Source organism: Poecile atricapillus, chromosome 34, assembly GCF_030490865.1.
Source record: "Poecile atricapillus isolate bPoeAtr1 chromosome 34, bPoeAtr1.hap1, whole genome shotgun sequence".
NCBI lineage: Eukaryota > Metazoa > Chordata > Aves > Passeriformes > Paridae > Poecile > Poecile atricapillus.
Genome location: NC_081282.1, coordinates 3,845,604 through 3,861,403, shown reverse-complemented (window position 1 = coordinate 3,861,403; position 15,800 = coordinate 3,845,604). Strand labels below are relative to the sequence as shown.

General features: G+C 51.2%; 3 long non-coding RNA genes across 3 annotated transcripts; 1 reads left to right on the top strand and 2 right to left on the bottom strand.

The window, feature by feature from the left end:
- Positions 1-262: 262 nt before the first annotated feature.
- Positions 263-5,431, bottom strand: LOC131590724 (uncharacterized). The gene is made up of 7 exons (XR_009280198.1): positions 5,363-5,431; positions 5,126-5,285; positions 4,187-4,249; positions 4,064-4,107; positions 3,931-3,975; positions 2,601-2,718; positions 263-1,635 (listed from the first exon to the last, which is right to left on the bottom strand). It is a non-coding gene; the product is annotated as an uncharacterized LOC131590724 (long non-coding RNA).
- Positions 5,432-5,532: 101 nt separating this feature from the next.
- On the bottom strand, positions 5,533-6,864 carry LOC131590725 (uncharacterized). Its single transcript, XR_009280199.1, has 3 exons — positions 5,909-6,864; positions 5,787-5,830; positions 5,533-5,692 (listed from the first exon to the last, which is right to left on the bottom strand). It is a non-coding gene; the product is annotated as an uncharacterized LOC131590725 (long non-coding RNA).
- A 4,843-nt stretch (positions 6,865-11,707) lies between these two features.
- On the top strand, positions 11,708-14,044 carry LOC131590718 (uncharacterized). The gene is made up of 3 exons (XR_009280197.1): positions 11,708-11,894; positions 12,739-12,867; positions 13,773-14,044. It is a non-coding gene; the product is annotated as an uncharacterized LOC131590718 (long non-coding RNA).
- Positions 14,045-15,800: the final 1,756 nt, after the last annotated feature.

Below are 15,800 nucleotides of genomic sequence, written 5' to 3'. Positions count from 1 at the left end.
TCTTTATTAGGGGTGAGGCAACTTTATTGAATGAATTTATTTACAGTACAGAAAAACACATAGAAACTGGATACAAATGCAGTACAATACAATACAATTGCTGTACACACTGAAAAACTCCTAATTCACATACAGAGCAATACAGAGAAACACAGCAGCAAATACAGAACAATACAAGCCAAATACATATTAACATAATATAACCATTTCTGAAAAGGACAATGCACACTGTTTCATTATTACTGCTCCCCCAAACCACAAGGAGCACGCAGAAAACACAATACTCATTCGCCACAGAAGCCGGCTTCTGCTCACACGAACGCTCACCTTCGCTCTCCTCTCGACCGCCCCGTTATAACCCTGCTGGCGGTGGTCCTCGGGAACGTGGTTCCCGGGAGCCTCGAAATCGGCCTGCCTGACGAAAACCCCGGTCCGGGGCCGGTCTGTGCCCAAACTTAGGCGATGACTGTCGCCTCGCAGACCGGCCGGGACCGAGGAAAAAAAAACCCCAGCTGGGAGGGAAAAAAAAAAAACCCCCCCAGCTGGGGATTTTTTATTCTAAATTTAAAAGTGAATTTAAAGTCCTGAAAAGCAATACACACAAGGTTAGAACCCCACAACACACACCCCTCCTACCCCACGGGAACTCGGTTCCCGGGGGCCTCGAAATCACCCTGCCTGACGAAAACCCCGGTCCGGGGCCGGTCCGTGCCCAAACTTAGGCGATGACTGTCGCCTCGCAGACCGGCCGGGACCGAGGAAAAAAAACCCCAGCTGGGAGGGAAAAAAAAAAAACCCCCCCAGCTGGGGATTTTTTATTCTAAATTTAAAAGTGAATTTAAAGTCCTGAAAAGCAATACACACAAGGTTAGAACCCCACAACACACACCCCTCCTACCCCACGGGAACTCGGTTCCCGGGGGCCTCGAAATCACCCTGCCTGACGAAAACCCCGGTCCGGGGCCGGTCCGTGCCCAAACTTAGGCGATGACTGTCGCCTCGCAGACCGGCCGGGACCGAGGAAAAAAAACCCCAGCTGGGAGGGAAAAAAAAAAAACCCCCCCAGCTGGGGATTTTTTATTCTAAATTTAAAAGTGAATTTAAAGTCCTGAAACACAAAAGCAATACACACAAGGTTAGAACCGCACAACACACACACACACACACACACACACCCCTCCTACCCCACGGGAACTCGGTTCCCGGGAGCCTCGAGATCCGCCTGCCTGACGAAAACCCCGGTCCGGGGCCGGTCCGTGCCCAAACTTAGGCGATGACTGTCGCCTCGCAGACCGGCCGGGACCGAGGAAAAAAAACCCCAGCTGGGAGGGAAAAAAAAAAAACCCCCCCAGCTGGGGATTTTTTATTCTAAATTTAAAAGTGAATTTAAAGTCCTGAAAAGCAAAAGCAATACACACAAGGTTAGAACCGCACAACACGCACACACACAAGCACACCCAGACCCACCGACTCTCACAGACAGACACGCTCTGGCACACAGCAGGAGACTCTAACTCACACAGTGACCGCAACCCTTATTTGAAACACTGTGCTGAACAAAATGCCCCGAGACATCTTCTCGCTGCTGCTTCTCAACATCAAATGGTAGATCCTCAGAAAATAGGCATCAGAGACCTGCAAGACAACACAAGGTGGTCAGTGAGGGATTGTATGATAGCTATGACTCAGCCCCCCTCTAGGCCCACACATTTTATACACAAAAACCTCATAGAAAAGAGGAACTATAACCTTTTATACCTGTTCTACCTAACTCTAACTATGGGCCAGGGCAGGGCAGCTCCAAACCAATGCATTTTACAGAGGCGAGCACAGCACAAGGCACTTTTTACAGAGGCAAGCACAGCACAAGGCACTTTTTACAGAGGCGAGCACAGCACAAAGCACTTTACAGAGGCGAGCACAGCACAAGGCACTTTTTACAGAGGCGAGCACAGCACAAGGCACTTTTTACAGAGGCGAGCACAGCACAAGGCACTTTTTACAGAGGCGAGCACAGCACAAGGCACTTTTTACAGAGGCGAGCACAGCACAAGGCACTTTTTACAGAGGCGAGCACAGCACAAGGCACTTTTTACAGAGGCGAGCACAGCACAAGGCACTTTTTACAGAGGCGAGCACAGCACAAGGCACTTTTTACAGAGGCGAGCACAGCACAAGGCACTTTTTACAGAGGCGAGCACAGCACAAGGCACTTTTTACAGAGGCGAGCACAGCACAAGGCACTTTTTACAGAGGTGAGCACAGCACAAGGCACTTCTTACAGAGGCGAGCGCAGGCGATGTCTGCCGGGTGAACGTGGCGATAGCCGCGGGGACGTGAAGGCCGGTTCCTCGGACGAAAAAATCCACGACGACGTCGAGAGGCTGAGACGGCCGACGACGTGAAACACGAGAGCGTGGGAGGATGGATTGGAACTGCCCTGCCCGGCAAAGGCTCTGGGGAGCTCGAAAAGAAACCCTCTCCCTTGGCTTCAGAGGGGCCCACCCCACTACAGCCCTGTCCTGTACCTTAACTTCAAATTGGCTCCACTGATTATAAATGCTTTTCCCCTGATCCCAACTTCCACCTGTGACGCTTACCTTTTGTAACGTAATAGGACAAGACCCATCCTCGATAGGATGCGTACGTCGAGACGTCCCCCGCGCCGGCTTCGGTGCGGCCGATCGCGAACTTCGGCTCTGCCTCTCTGCACGGAACCTCGGACGAAACAGAAAATATGACTGGCACCATCCGCTAGGTGGAATTCCTGATGCGGTTCCTTTATTCCATCTTGGACTACGAAAGCTTGTCAGCCAACCAGGGACTTAAACAGAAGAAAAACCACTCAGTCCCACCTCTCGTACTCAAAGATCCCCTGTAAAATTCTGAAGACAGAGCCCTCAAATGAGTGTGGGGTGCTTTGCATCTAGGCGTGTGCAGTTTTTAAAAAATTCGAATCGCCTCCCTTGCTTTCTAGACACTGCTCACCGGCGTGGCAGGCTAGGGGCGGCTGAGGCGAAACGTCTTTGCCCGAGACTGAGTGCACGACAAATCTGCGACCCCTTCTGTCTCTCAGAATCCTGTCCGTGACACCGATTCGTGTCGGGATCCACGAGGTGGGATTTGTGATGTGGTTCTTTCATTCCATCTTAGAGAACTAAACATTATCAGCAAACAAGTACTTTAAACAGAAAAATCAGTTGGTCCAAACTCTTGCATTCAAATATCCCTTGTAAAATTCTGAAGACAGAGCCCTCAAATGAGTGTGGGGTGCTTTGCATCTAGGCGTGTGCAGTTTTTAAAAAATTCGAATCGCCTCCCTTGCTTTCTAGACACTGCTCACCGGCGTGGCAGGCTAGGGGCGGCTGAGGCGAAACGTCTTTCCCCCGATACCAAGTGCACAATAAATCTGCGACCCCTTCTGTCTCTCAGAATCCTGTCCGTGACACCGATTCGTGTCGGGATCCACAAGGTGGGATTTGTCATGTGGTTCCTTCATTCTATCTTAGAGAACTAAACATTATCAGCAAACAAGTACTTGAAACAGAAAAATCAGTCGGTCCAAACTCTTGCATTCAAATATCCCTTGTAAAATTCTGAAGACAGAGCCCTCAAATGAGTGTGGGGTGCTTTGCATCTAGGCGTGTGCAGTTTTTAAAAAATTCGAATCGCCTCCCTTGCTTTCTAGACACTGCTCACCAGCGTGGCAGGCTAGGGGCGGCTGAGGCGAAACGTCTTTCCCCCGATACCGAGTGCACGACAAATCTGCGACCCCTTCTGTCTCTCAGAATCCTGTCCGTGACACCGATTCGTGTCGGGATCCACAAGGTGGGATTCGTGATATGGCTCTTTCATTCTATCTTAGAGAACTAAACATTATCAGCAAACCAGGGACTTAAACACCAAAACACACTTAGAGCTTGCACCCACCTGTCCTCTGGCATCCTGGGCTGGGATATCTTGCAAGTAGACCACCTAACATAAAAAAACAAGGGATTAAAGTTATAGCAGAAACCGAGACCCCAGCAAGAACAACTGCTTCTCTCCACCGACCGAGGCTCACCTGCACAAGGCTTCACCTTCGCTGCTGCTATCCGGCTTTACTTCCTGAAAATAAAGACAAAGAGCACAGCTGTAACACAGTGACTGACTCCAGCCCCGCTGCAAAAGAAGAACCGTGACCGACCTTCTCGGGGGGATCCCCTCATCTGGGACGGGGCGCTCTGCCGGGAGGTCGATCCATCCGCATCTGAAAGAAAGTTAGGAAAAAGGTCAAAGTGCTGCAGGGTAACTTCACAGCTCCAGACACCTTCTGCCAACATAAGAATACTACCTAGACTCCAACTACAGCCCGTATTACGAATCTCCACTTTCAAGTGCCCGGGACTTGTCCTTGAACACCTGCAACGGGGCCGGGCGGCAGGGCAGAGCAGTTCCGGACCCAATACCCCCAGACACCCGTGACACGAGACACGAGGGGACACGACGGGGAGAGAAAACTCTCTGAGACGACGAAGTCCTCACAAGGACCGAGAGAATGCTGAACGAGATGACCGAGGGGGGACCGAAGGAGAGCCCGCCGGGCTCGGATGACCCCGGAGGAAAAAGATGCTAACGGAACGACTTATTCCGAGAACCGCGGAGACGGATGCCTGAGAATCCTGTGGCTGGAAGCCTCTGCCTGCCTTTGAATCGGCACAAGTCCTTATCCACTGTAAAGAAAGATTACTGCACACAGCTGTCAACACAGCTGAGAACAAGACCTAAGAAGACATCCGATCGGATGCTTCTGAAGAGAGATGCGATTCTGACGCCTGTCTGACCTCCCGAATCGAAACTTCGCCGGTGTCGCCCCGGGCTGAGGAACGCAAAGACGGGAGATGACCGGAAGGACCCCGGGGCTTCTCAAAAGCCCCTGGGAGAGCTAAGGCAAGAGACATGTTACACGAGATGCGCGGAAGACACGAGAGACATGTGACGACACACCCTGGGACTGCTCTGCCCTGCCCGCCTCAGCGCTGCGAGCCAAAGTGAGGCTTTCCCTCCATGGGGCCTATGGGGTCATTTCTAGAGCCTCCCCATCCCCAAAGCTCACTCAAAAACCCAAACCGATCTGAGTCCCGACCCGCCGCCCTGCTTTGATCCCCTCTGCAGGCTCCGCTTATCTCTCGGATGGCTGAAGACGTGAGTCACGGCGAGAGGCCGGTCAGGGGCCAAACGAAGCCACCTCACCGTCTGGGAAGTTCTTCTCCCGCCGGGCTGTTGTCTCAGACAAGTATCATCACCTATGATAAAGAAAACCAAATATAAGTGCAGAATCTTAGTGGCATATTCACCAAACCCCAACTATGCTCCTACTCACCGTCTCTTAGGAACGCCCGGGTCCTCGGGCCGCACGCTTCGGCCACGCTCCGAGGCGGACGCCGTCGTCACGGGGCACACCTAGAATAAACGGAGAGGACGCGATGCAGCGTCGCTAAAAGTCGAGCGCGCCGTCGCCGCTCCTCCCGACGCCCCCGACTCGCCGCGACTCCTCGGCCGTGGCTAAAGGCTACCCGGACCGCGCCTTCAGGTGGACGAGGTCGAGGCTTCGTCACGGACTCCGGTAACGTTTGCTGGGGCTCACCGGAGAAGCAAACCGGGTCTCTTGGCAGGTCAGTGATGGGGCCTCAGCACAACATCAGGAGGCAGCCTAAAACACACAAACAAGCAGGAATGCTGGAAGTTGCACCAGAAACTGAGACCCCAGCAAGAACAACTGCTTCTCTCCACCAACCGAGGCTCACCTTCACAATGCTTCGCCTTCGCTGCTGCTATCCGGCTTTACTTCCTGAAAATAAAGACAAAGAGCAGAGCTGTAACACAGTGACCGGTTCCAGCCCCGCTGCAAAGAAAAACCATGACCGACCTTCTCGGGGGGATCCCCTCATCTGGGACGGGGCGCTCTGCCGGTAGGTCGATCCATCCGCATCTGAAAGAAAGTTAGGAAAAAAGTCAAAGTGCTGCAGGGTAACTTCACAGCTCCAGACACCTTCTGCCAACATAAGAATACTACCTAGACTCCAACTACAGCCCGTATTACGAGTCTCCACTTACAAGTGCCCGGGACTTGTCCTTGAACACCTGCAACGGGGCCGGGCGGCAGGGCAGAGCAGTTCCGGACCGAATACCCCCAGACACCCGTGACACGAGGGGACACGACAGGGAGAGAAAACTCTCTGAGACGAGAAAGTCCTCACGAGGACCTAGAGAATGCTGAACGAGATGACCGAGGGGGGACCGAAGGCGAGCCCGCCGGGCTCGGATGACCCCGGAGGAAAAAGATGCTAACGGAACGACTTATTCCGAGAACCGCGGAGACGGATGCCTGAGAATCCTGTGGCTGGAAGCCTCTGCCTGCCTTTGAATCGGCACAAGTCCTTATCCACTGTAAAGAAAGATTACTGCATACAGCTGTCAACACAGCTGAGAACAAGACCTAAGAAGACATCCGATCGGATGCTTCTGAAGAGAGATGCGATTCTGACGCCTGTCTGACCTCCCGAATCGAAACTTCGCCGGCGTCGGCCCCGGGCCGAGGAACGCAAAGATGGGAGATGACCGGAAGGACCTGGGGTTTCTCATAAGCTCCTGGGAGGACTAAGGCAAGAGACATGTTGCACGAGATGAACGGAAGACACGGAAAGCACGACAGACAAGTGACGACACACCTTGGGACTGCTCTGCCCTGCCCGCCTCAGCATTGTTAGCCAAAGTGAGCCTTTCCCTCACGGTGGCCCCAGAGGCCAGTTCTCAAACCTCCCCCTCCCCGTAGCTGACTCAAAACCCTAACCGGTGTGATTCCTAACCCACTGCCCTGCTTCGATCCCCTCTGTGACCACAGCCCTCGACTTATTTCTCCGAAGCGAATCCCTTGGAGAGACCGATCTGCTGCTAAGGAAAGCTGCCGCAGCGGTTCCCTTTTGTGTCACGATGAATCTGCTGAGAGAATCTGAAGTATCGCACTTGACGTGACCTAGAACTTCAGGAAACTGCAATCCTCCTAAAAAAAAAACAAACAGAAGAATCATTATAAAAGCATCTTATCACCCCTGAACTCCCAACCCAAAATCATGAACTTAAATACTCCCTGTGTTCAATAATGTTTTCTTCAAGGTGTTTTCAAAACCTCTGCTGCTTCAAATGCCCAAAAGATACCTGCTAAAAGCAGGCTGGAGTAAATTGAAAGAGCCTCTTCGCTGAAATGAGAGACAAGCTCTTTAGCCCAGCTGATTCCCTTGGAGGGAATAATGCCCCTTAGCACAGCCTGGGGTTAATATACCCCTAATTGAGCCCGCCTCTTTTTCCCACGATGCCTGGGAAAGGGGAGGCGGCAAATCCCACCGGGTATAAAAGCCCTCGGAGGGACCGTAGCTGTTTGGCTCCTCTGAGTTAAAATTGAGGTAAGGAGCTCTGCGTAGAAGAAAACTTTTTGGGAAAAGACAGTGTTTTCTTTTTTTACTGCAATTTCTCAGAGCAATGGAGCAAAGGAAAAAAAAAAAAGGTAAGAAGCAAAACTTTGTGTTTCAGCAGTGTTGCCGGCTAATTTGGATAATTTATGGACTTGCATAATTATTTATTAGTGATTACTAAGTAGCACTCCCCCTGTGATTAATTACGGTGGAGAAGAATAGTATAGATATGAATGGTGTCTCACAGGGACCTCTAATTCGGGCTCTCTACATTATAAATGAAAAGAAGAAAAAGAATAGACTCGCAGTTGGCATTACCGTTACATACCTGCTGGACTCGCTCCTGTTGGAAATATTTGGTGCCGGGGCGTGGGTAGAGGTACCCTGAAATGCAGCTTTAAACCCTTGAAATGCTGTGTCCTAGTTTAGGGCAAATTAGGGAGGAAAACTCCAAATGGGGATTTCCCCAGGGAAATGACCCCTCCCTACCAACTGGTCCAGGAAAGGAAAAAAAAAATTCCTTGGAAAGAAGTGGAAAAAGCTGTTTATTTAACAGAAATTGAATAATATGAAATAATAAAACCTCTCACTGTTCGATGGGATGGCAAGTCTAGGAAGAAAAGTCCTTTTCATGTGGTGTAGCTCGCCTCGCTCGGGTTCCTAGCGGTCCTTCCGGCGCTGAAAAGTGCCGAGGCCCGGGCCCCGGTGGGCCAAAGGCGTGAGCTCCCGGGGTTTGGCCGGGTGTTCGGTCCGGAGCAGGTTTGCACAGATCCAAGGAAACAAAAAAAGGAAAAAAAAACAAAGGTCCAGGGAACTCCTCTGCCTCAGCTAGCTAAAACCAACTAAAAGTCAGAGAGAAGCTCTGTCCCGCTGTCTGTCCGTGCTGCGGACACCACGGTCCAGGAGCGAGATGTGTGGGAGTGATGTTTGTTCCTTAATGCAAACGGCGTGCCTCTTCTTCCCCCCGCTCTCGCTTTCGGAGCCAGTCTTAAAGGTGCAGAACTTAATATTTAACATAAACCAGACGATTGGGGATACCGGTATCATAAAGTCACCCCAGGACATGCTGGAAAAGGCAACGCTAAAAATGAGCAAATGGGGCAGCTACCTCCACTTAAACGGATACAGTGGTAAATAAATGGCTTCTCCCCTTTAATTTAAACCCGTCAAATATTGGGAAAAAGAGTGGTTTTCCTCACTTTAAATCTCTCTGGTGATTGAAAAGGGGGCATTTTTCGGTTAATTCAGATCCATAAAAAAGCATCATCGCTGCTTTCCCTTTCCACTTAAAGTGGAAAAAAATAGAAAATGGGCATTCTCTATCAATTAATATCTCTAACAGCACAGAAAAGGCAGCGTTACCTCCAATTGAGACTATCAAAATTGCAGGGGAAGTAGATTTCTCTTCAATTCAAACACAGGCGATGGGGGAAAAGAAAGCTTTTTCCCTCAGCTTAAACGCCTTTTTTCCTGATAACCCATCCCTTCTTTGGGGCTGTGGAGATGGAGTAGCGAGGTAGAAGAGGAAAACTGAAAACTGCCGCCCCCCCCCCGCCCCCCCCCCCCCCCCCGGGAATGTGCGTGCTGCCCCGCCCGCTCGGGTGACCCTGCTCGGCAGGACGGGCTTTTCTCTCGGCTTTATCTTAAAGTGATGCTCCCCGCCCGGGTGAAACCGCCTGATCCCCCGGTCCCTGCTGGGTGCCGTGACCCTCGTTCCCGGAGGAACTCCTGGGATGCCCCCGCTGGCCCCTCCGGCGGCTCCCTTCACGAGCCTTGCCCGGGTAACCCTCTCAAAACTGCCTCTGCCGGGAGCTGCTCCCTTCTTGTCCTCACCGGTCACGCCTGAGGCTGCTGCACCTTGGAGTGGGGGGGGGGTTGGGGGTGAGGCGCAGAAACGTGCTGCCGGTCGTTCCCTCCCTTACGTGTCCCGCTGTCCGTCCCCAAAATGCCGGGGTGCTGGGCTTTCATTTCCGCGATAGAGAACCGGTCTCCTCCTCCGGGTGCCGTGGCCGAAATTGGGATTCTGCCGCATAAATCCCCTGCGTGCTGGGTTTGTGATTACGGAGGAAATTCCTCACGGGGTCCTAGGCGATTACCGGTTACTGACTTCCGCTTCCCTTGAGCGGTCGGGGGTTTGCCCGGCTTGTTTAGGGCTAATCCTGGCCGAACCCGAGCGCCCCCGTCGCTGCTCTGCCCTGAATTTCAGTGAAATATCGATATAGTTTATAAATGCTCCCTTTGCTCGCCGCTCGGTCTTTCCCCGCGCAGCCGCGGGGACCGGGCTCGCTCTGTGCTTCGATCCCGGCCCCGGCGGTCCCGCCCGGAGGCTGCGGGTCACGGACGCAAGCTGATGACCCCTACAAATGTTGGGTTTTAAAGTAAAATTTCTATTACGCCCGGCTAAATGATCAAAATAACTACGTGTATTGATGATCACCAGGGAAAGCTTTTCAGGGAAGAAAATAGTCGTTTTGGTAGCGCAGATCCCGTTTTGACAATAATTGCATTCATTTGGGTTTGGGAATCCTGCCGGTGTAAGACATCTGAGAACTGGTATTTTGCAATTTGATATTTTGAAACTGGGTGCTTTTCATATTTTGGAACTCACTAGTTTACTATTTTGAAACAGAATCATTTTGGAATTTTGGAACCCCGTATTCTGGTATTTTGCAATTGGATTCCTTTGGAAATTTTCAACTCGGTGATTTGAAACTGCGTGACGCTAGTATTGTTGGACTTGTTCTGGTGTTTTAGAAGTGGGCATTTCTCTCCCCCTCCGCGGTTTGACAGGCTGACACGGGGGGGGAGACGCGGGGAGCGCGGGGACGGCGGCAGGAGCCTCGGCGATAAAAGCAGTGATTGCGCATGCGTGGATGGCGTCAGCGCCGCAGGGCAGCATGGGGGAGTGGTGTACGGCAGCGGGAGTTTCGGATCGGCCCGGGCCGCACCGCTCGGATCGGTGTCGATGGACGGCGGCGGCGGCGGGGCTGGCAGCTCCACGGGCGCCGGGAAAGCGGAGCCTGTAGGGCGGCGAGGCGGCGCGGGCGGCACGGAGGGGGTGTAGGGGAGCTGAGCTGCGGGAACGGCGATGCCGAGGGTGGGCGGGGTGGCGGAGCCGGGAACCACGGTGTCGGCGGGGGAAGGCGGGGCCGCGGGGACGGCGGCGGCGGGGCCCATAACCGCGGGGACGGCGGAACGGGGCGGGACCGCAACATCGGGGGTAGCTGGGACGGCAGGAGGGAGGCAAAAGCGGGCGGGCGGTGGGAGGGGTGGGAACGGAGCGTGCCGGAACTGGGGTAGGGGGAACGGGGGCCGCGTGGTCGGGGGCACGCCGGTCTCAGTGGGCAGGAAAGGACGGGGGCCGGCGGGGACAGAGGATGCGGGGGCCGCGTGGTCGGGGGGAGGGGTAGGAGATGCGGGGGTACGGGGGGCTCGTCACGCGTTGTGTATTGGCAGCACGCATTTCTACGAGTGCTCTGCAGGCTGGGAGGAGCTTAGCGGCCGCCACAGTTCGGCGAGAGATGTTATTAAAAAGCTTATTACCAACTGTGTCCCAAAAATCTCTAGTGAAAAATTCTGAGTGTTTTGCGTTTGGGAAATTAACTAGAGTCCAGGTTAGGAGGGTTTTTAGTTCTCGTTTAGGCAATTTACTTTGGCCGGCTTTTAGTGAAAATTTTAGTTGCTTATACAGCTTTTTTTCTGGGGTTGAATAGTTTTGACCCGTGATAGACTGGTTTGTGACTCACCTCTTATTTTAATGATGTCGGCTCGTCTCTCAGAGCTCGGGCGATGGGTGCTGGCCAGGCACCTCCCGTCCGTTCTCGGGTGTCACTTAGTAATACTCGCACATAACCACGCTGCAGAGTCGTCTGAAAACTACAGTGCGGACACTGCAGCAGAAAAACTTTTAGAGAGTTCGGGGTGTAGATGCTGTGACAGCGTCTGCCCCTTGCTCGACCACGTAGAGGCTTTGCCCACCTAGCCCAGGTGAGACGTCGCCTCGCAACGCCCCCCTGAGCTCGGGGGCTCCACGGAAACCGGGGGTTCAGACGCTGCTTGGCAACCTTCACCCCGAAGAAACCACGCAGGGGATGTCCCGTGTAGCACAGAAGAGGCGTGGCTTTGCCACCCTTCTCAATGCCACGGGGCCCTGCGGAAACCAGGGGTGCGGACGCCGTTCGGAACGTGCGCCCCGAAAAAGCCACGCGGCGGATACCTCTAGAGCTTCGGAGCCGACGCTGCTGAGCGACGGCCGGCCGGTGCCCGAGGGTGCCGCGGAACAGTGGAAAGAGAGTTACGGTGTTATGGTGATCGGCCGCATAAACTGCGCTCTAGACGGCCTTAAAGGGTGAAAAAACCTGTCTTCGTAGTTGCCAGTGATGATGGAGCAGTGTCTCACCGATGGAGGAGTCGTGGGATGGCTCGTAAACGTGCGGGCGCCAGGTATTGGTGTGTAAAAACGCTCACTCGCGGTGAGAGACTTCTCCGGGGTCAAGCTGTTCAAGTATAAGCAATTTATTATAAGGGTAAAAAGAGGGGAGATCCGTGTCTGCCGCCGGCCTCGGCGTCCGCGTGGTCCGGGGAAGGGGAGAGAGAACGGGTAAGAGCAGGGGAGGAGAGGTTGGGAAAGGGGAGGGAGGGAATAAGAGAGCAATAGAGGGAAAGAGGGAAAAACCAGAGGTAGAGAGCAGGGAAGACTAGTGAGGTAGGAGCAGGGAGAGGGGGCTGAGAGTTAAGAGTGGGGGAGAGGGCTAGACGGGAAGGAGGTGAGGGAGCGGGGTTCAGAGGTAAGAGCGGGGGAGAGGGGAGCTGAGAGAGGGGTAAGAGTTGAGAGCGAAGTTCTTGTTACAATCCAATATATCTTTTTCTATCGTGAATATTCTAATTCTTAGTAACCGATCACCATGAGACACGGCCACTAAAGAGTTTACATACGGCCTATGCGCTTCCCTATATTAACGTACAGTGCTGCCCTTTAGACTCTACAAAGCTTTACAAGTTCTTTCCTTGCTTCTTTACCTTTGGACTTCTCGATCAGCAGAAGGACATTGTTTTGTCAGCAGGGATTCTCGTTCAACTGGCTAGGCTATTGTTCTTTGGTTAACCGGCACTCGGTATCCTAGGACTCGGAGCAGGCTTTCATTTCTACTTTGATTCTAGCCTTCATATTTTCAGAATCTTCTGACAAACAATCACATTCATAAGGTTTCCCTGTTTCACCCTCCCCAACAGAGTTGCTTCCCTCAGTTTCAACTACTTTCGTCCTCATCATCCCCATTTTTTCTAGGGACGCTTTGGAGGGACTAGGAAGATGAAATCAAAAGGAAAAAAGGAGAAAGATCCCCCCTGCAAATCCAGATCCCCCCTGCAAATCCATGCACCGGTTCATCTGCTCGGCTGCTGCTGCTTGACGGAGGTTTGTCCGATACCCGGTGCTGTTGCCCCTGGGTGAGAGGGTAGGGGCGGAAAGGGCTCGCCGCTAGTTCCCTGAACGCCTCGTTGTCTGCGCCTGACGCGCTGGGCCAGGCCTTGACTTTACCTGGATAGAGAATTGACAAAGCCAGAAGTTTTCTGGATCAAAACAATACTCGGGTCAATTGAACTTGGCAATTAGTGAAGTAATATAGCAGCTGGATTTTTACCGTGGGCTTGGAAAATTGTTATCCGGACATGATTTTCCAATCTTCCGTTGATTTATCGGCAGTGGCAGACTCTGGGATGAAAGCAATTAGACAAATTTTACCGTGGGCTTGGAAAATTGTTATCCGGACATGATTTTCCAATCTTCCGTTGATTTATCGGCAGTGGCAGACTCTGGGATGAGAGTATATATTTAGTACATTCAGTAATTCATATTACATATTATATAGATAAGTTTAATATCGCATAATATTAATTATGCACCGTCTTAATCAGTTTTTGATTTCTGTAAAAGTATTATTTCCTATATGTATACATATGCATGTGTTTTACTTTGATGGTTTTTCACTGTCAGAACAAGACAGTGGATATTGGACCTTTGTTTACAAGAGAGGGGGAGGAAACAGGCTGCGGTTCAGAAGCGTGGAAACACTATGTATGTATTTTAGATTTTGGAAAAAACGCCAAGATTGTATATCTATTGCGAATAATTCTTGAACGGTCCTTTTTAAACGAGTCCTTCACAAAGCCAGTTCCATCAATTATCAGGTATTCTTCTAACAGTACTCGAGCAAAGTTGAGAGAGAATTCTTTGGTTCCTGTCAAAGGTTCAGAAGCGAGAAGATTAAAAATTAATTTCAATTAGCAATTTGGAGTGAAGTGTAGTTTCTGTATTCACAGGTTCAAAGCAGAAGTAACTGCCTAGCGAAGAACCATGGAAACTCATTAGCTGCAGAGACGAGCAGACGGCCCAAAGAGCAGAAGAGCGAGCACGCCGATGTGAACCGTATCGAGACCGCAGTTGACGGCTGAACGCCTTTGATCCCGCATGACAGAGCGATGAACTTTGGGTTTCGTGTGAAAGAGTAGGAAAATCGATATTGTAAGGCCTCATTTGTTAAAGCGTGGTGTGAACTGTGTCAAGATTCAGAATCCTGCATGAGAGATAAAGTCCTTGAATATGAAGGTGAATCAGGTATCCCCCTTGAGCTGTATCATTTTGTTGATCGCTTTGTGATGCAATTTCACCTGCATTGATTCTTTTAGTTAACTCAAAAGAAAGTGTACCTTATCTCAGTGAAAATAGATTTTTGTATAATATTCAATTTTTCTTTTTATTTAGCATGTTCTATATAAAGAGGCAACATCTTATTGTAACCTTATATCAATCTTAGTCACACTTCATTGTGAAGAGTTTGACTCATGAAATTTCAGATAGATATTTATAACAACTCAGCTTTCAATTCAAGTAGTTTCAGCAGAAACTTTAAAGCAATTAGACAAATTAAGCTACCGGTTAAGTTAGCAACCTAGATCTATTTCTCTAGCTTAGAGTGGTTAGTTAACTGATGTTCAAAACTGGAGGCAGAGCGCTCTGTAGAACAGAGCAGCAGTTCTGTTGTTGGTGCGTAGGGCTTGAGAGAAGGAAAAATAACCCTGAGTGAAAATTAATCAAAGAAAAGGTTTGGGTTGATTTTTTTTTTTTTTCTTTTTTTAAGGAGTGGGGCAAATGTTGGAGTCTGGAATACAGAGTGCGTACCCTTGTTTCTGATACTTAGTTATAAGATCCAGAAAAACATTGAATTTCATATAATGTGAAATTCATGAGCATGTTTTCATGGTGATACATGAAAACAAATGTTAAAGTTAGATAGAAAAAGCTAAAAGTGTAAGGGTATAGATTAGAAAGTTTTTTTAAATCACTGGGTGAAAAAGTTTAGAGAACAGGAGACAAGATGGAGGATTTAGGGTGTTGTCTCTTGTCCCTTTTTCTTTCTTCTGCATGTTCTTCTCAGAGAGATCAGAGATGTTAAGAGAGACACTGGGGTTTCTGATAAGCCCCCGGAAGGGATAAGGCGAGGCACGTACGACACGAGAGGTACGAAAGGCACGGAAGGCACGGTAGAAAAGTGACGCGACACACCCCGGGATTGCTCTGTCCTGCGCACCTCAGCACTGTGAGCCAAAGTGAGGCTTTCCCTTGAGGTGGCCTAAGGGGACACAGCTTGGACCTCCACATCTCCAAAGCTCACTCAAGAATCCTTGGGCACGAGTGCTTACCTGGCACACCGCTTTTATGCCCCTCTGTAGGTCTTGGACTTCGACTTAGCTCTCATATGCGTGGGGACGAGAAGCCACGTGGGGCACAAGGGAAGGCCGCCTCACCGTCTGGCACGTTTCTGGCAGGCTGTTGTCTCTTGGACAGGTACAATAAAGAAAACCAAATATCAGTGCAAGATCTTAGCAGCACATCTGTGAAAACCCAACACTCGCGGTCTCCTGACAATGGCTGGGTCCTTCGCCTGCATGCTTCAGCCCCGCTGGGATGCTGAGGCTTGCGGAGCGAAACTCTTCAAGCGGTATTGCTGTGGATCCGAACGAACCGCCGCCTTGATGAGGTTTGGGAGCCTCCCCGGTTGCGGATGAACGGAGACCCCGGGGTGGGCCGGGGCTGGAAACCCCTGGTTATCCCACACAAGCGGGACCTACGTGGCCACTATCTCTTCTCAACTGGCCCTAGAACGCGGTGTACTGCCTGCACCTCTCGGGGTTCTGGCACTCTGCTGCTTTAGGATTCCTGCCTGCAGCTGCCTCAGGGAAATGGGAGCGCTGTTAGGGCTGCTGTTTAGGGTTGGGGGTGGGGTACAACTGTATTCTACCGTACCTGTACCCCTTATTTTCACTGTTTGCTCAGCCTTTTTTTTTTTT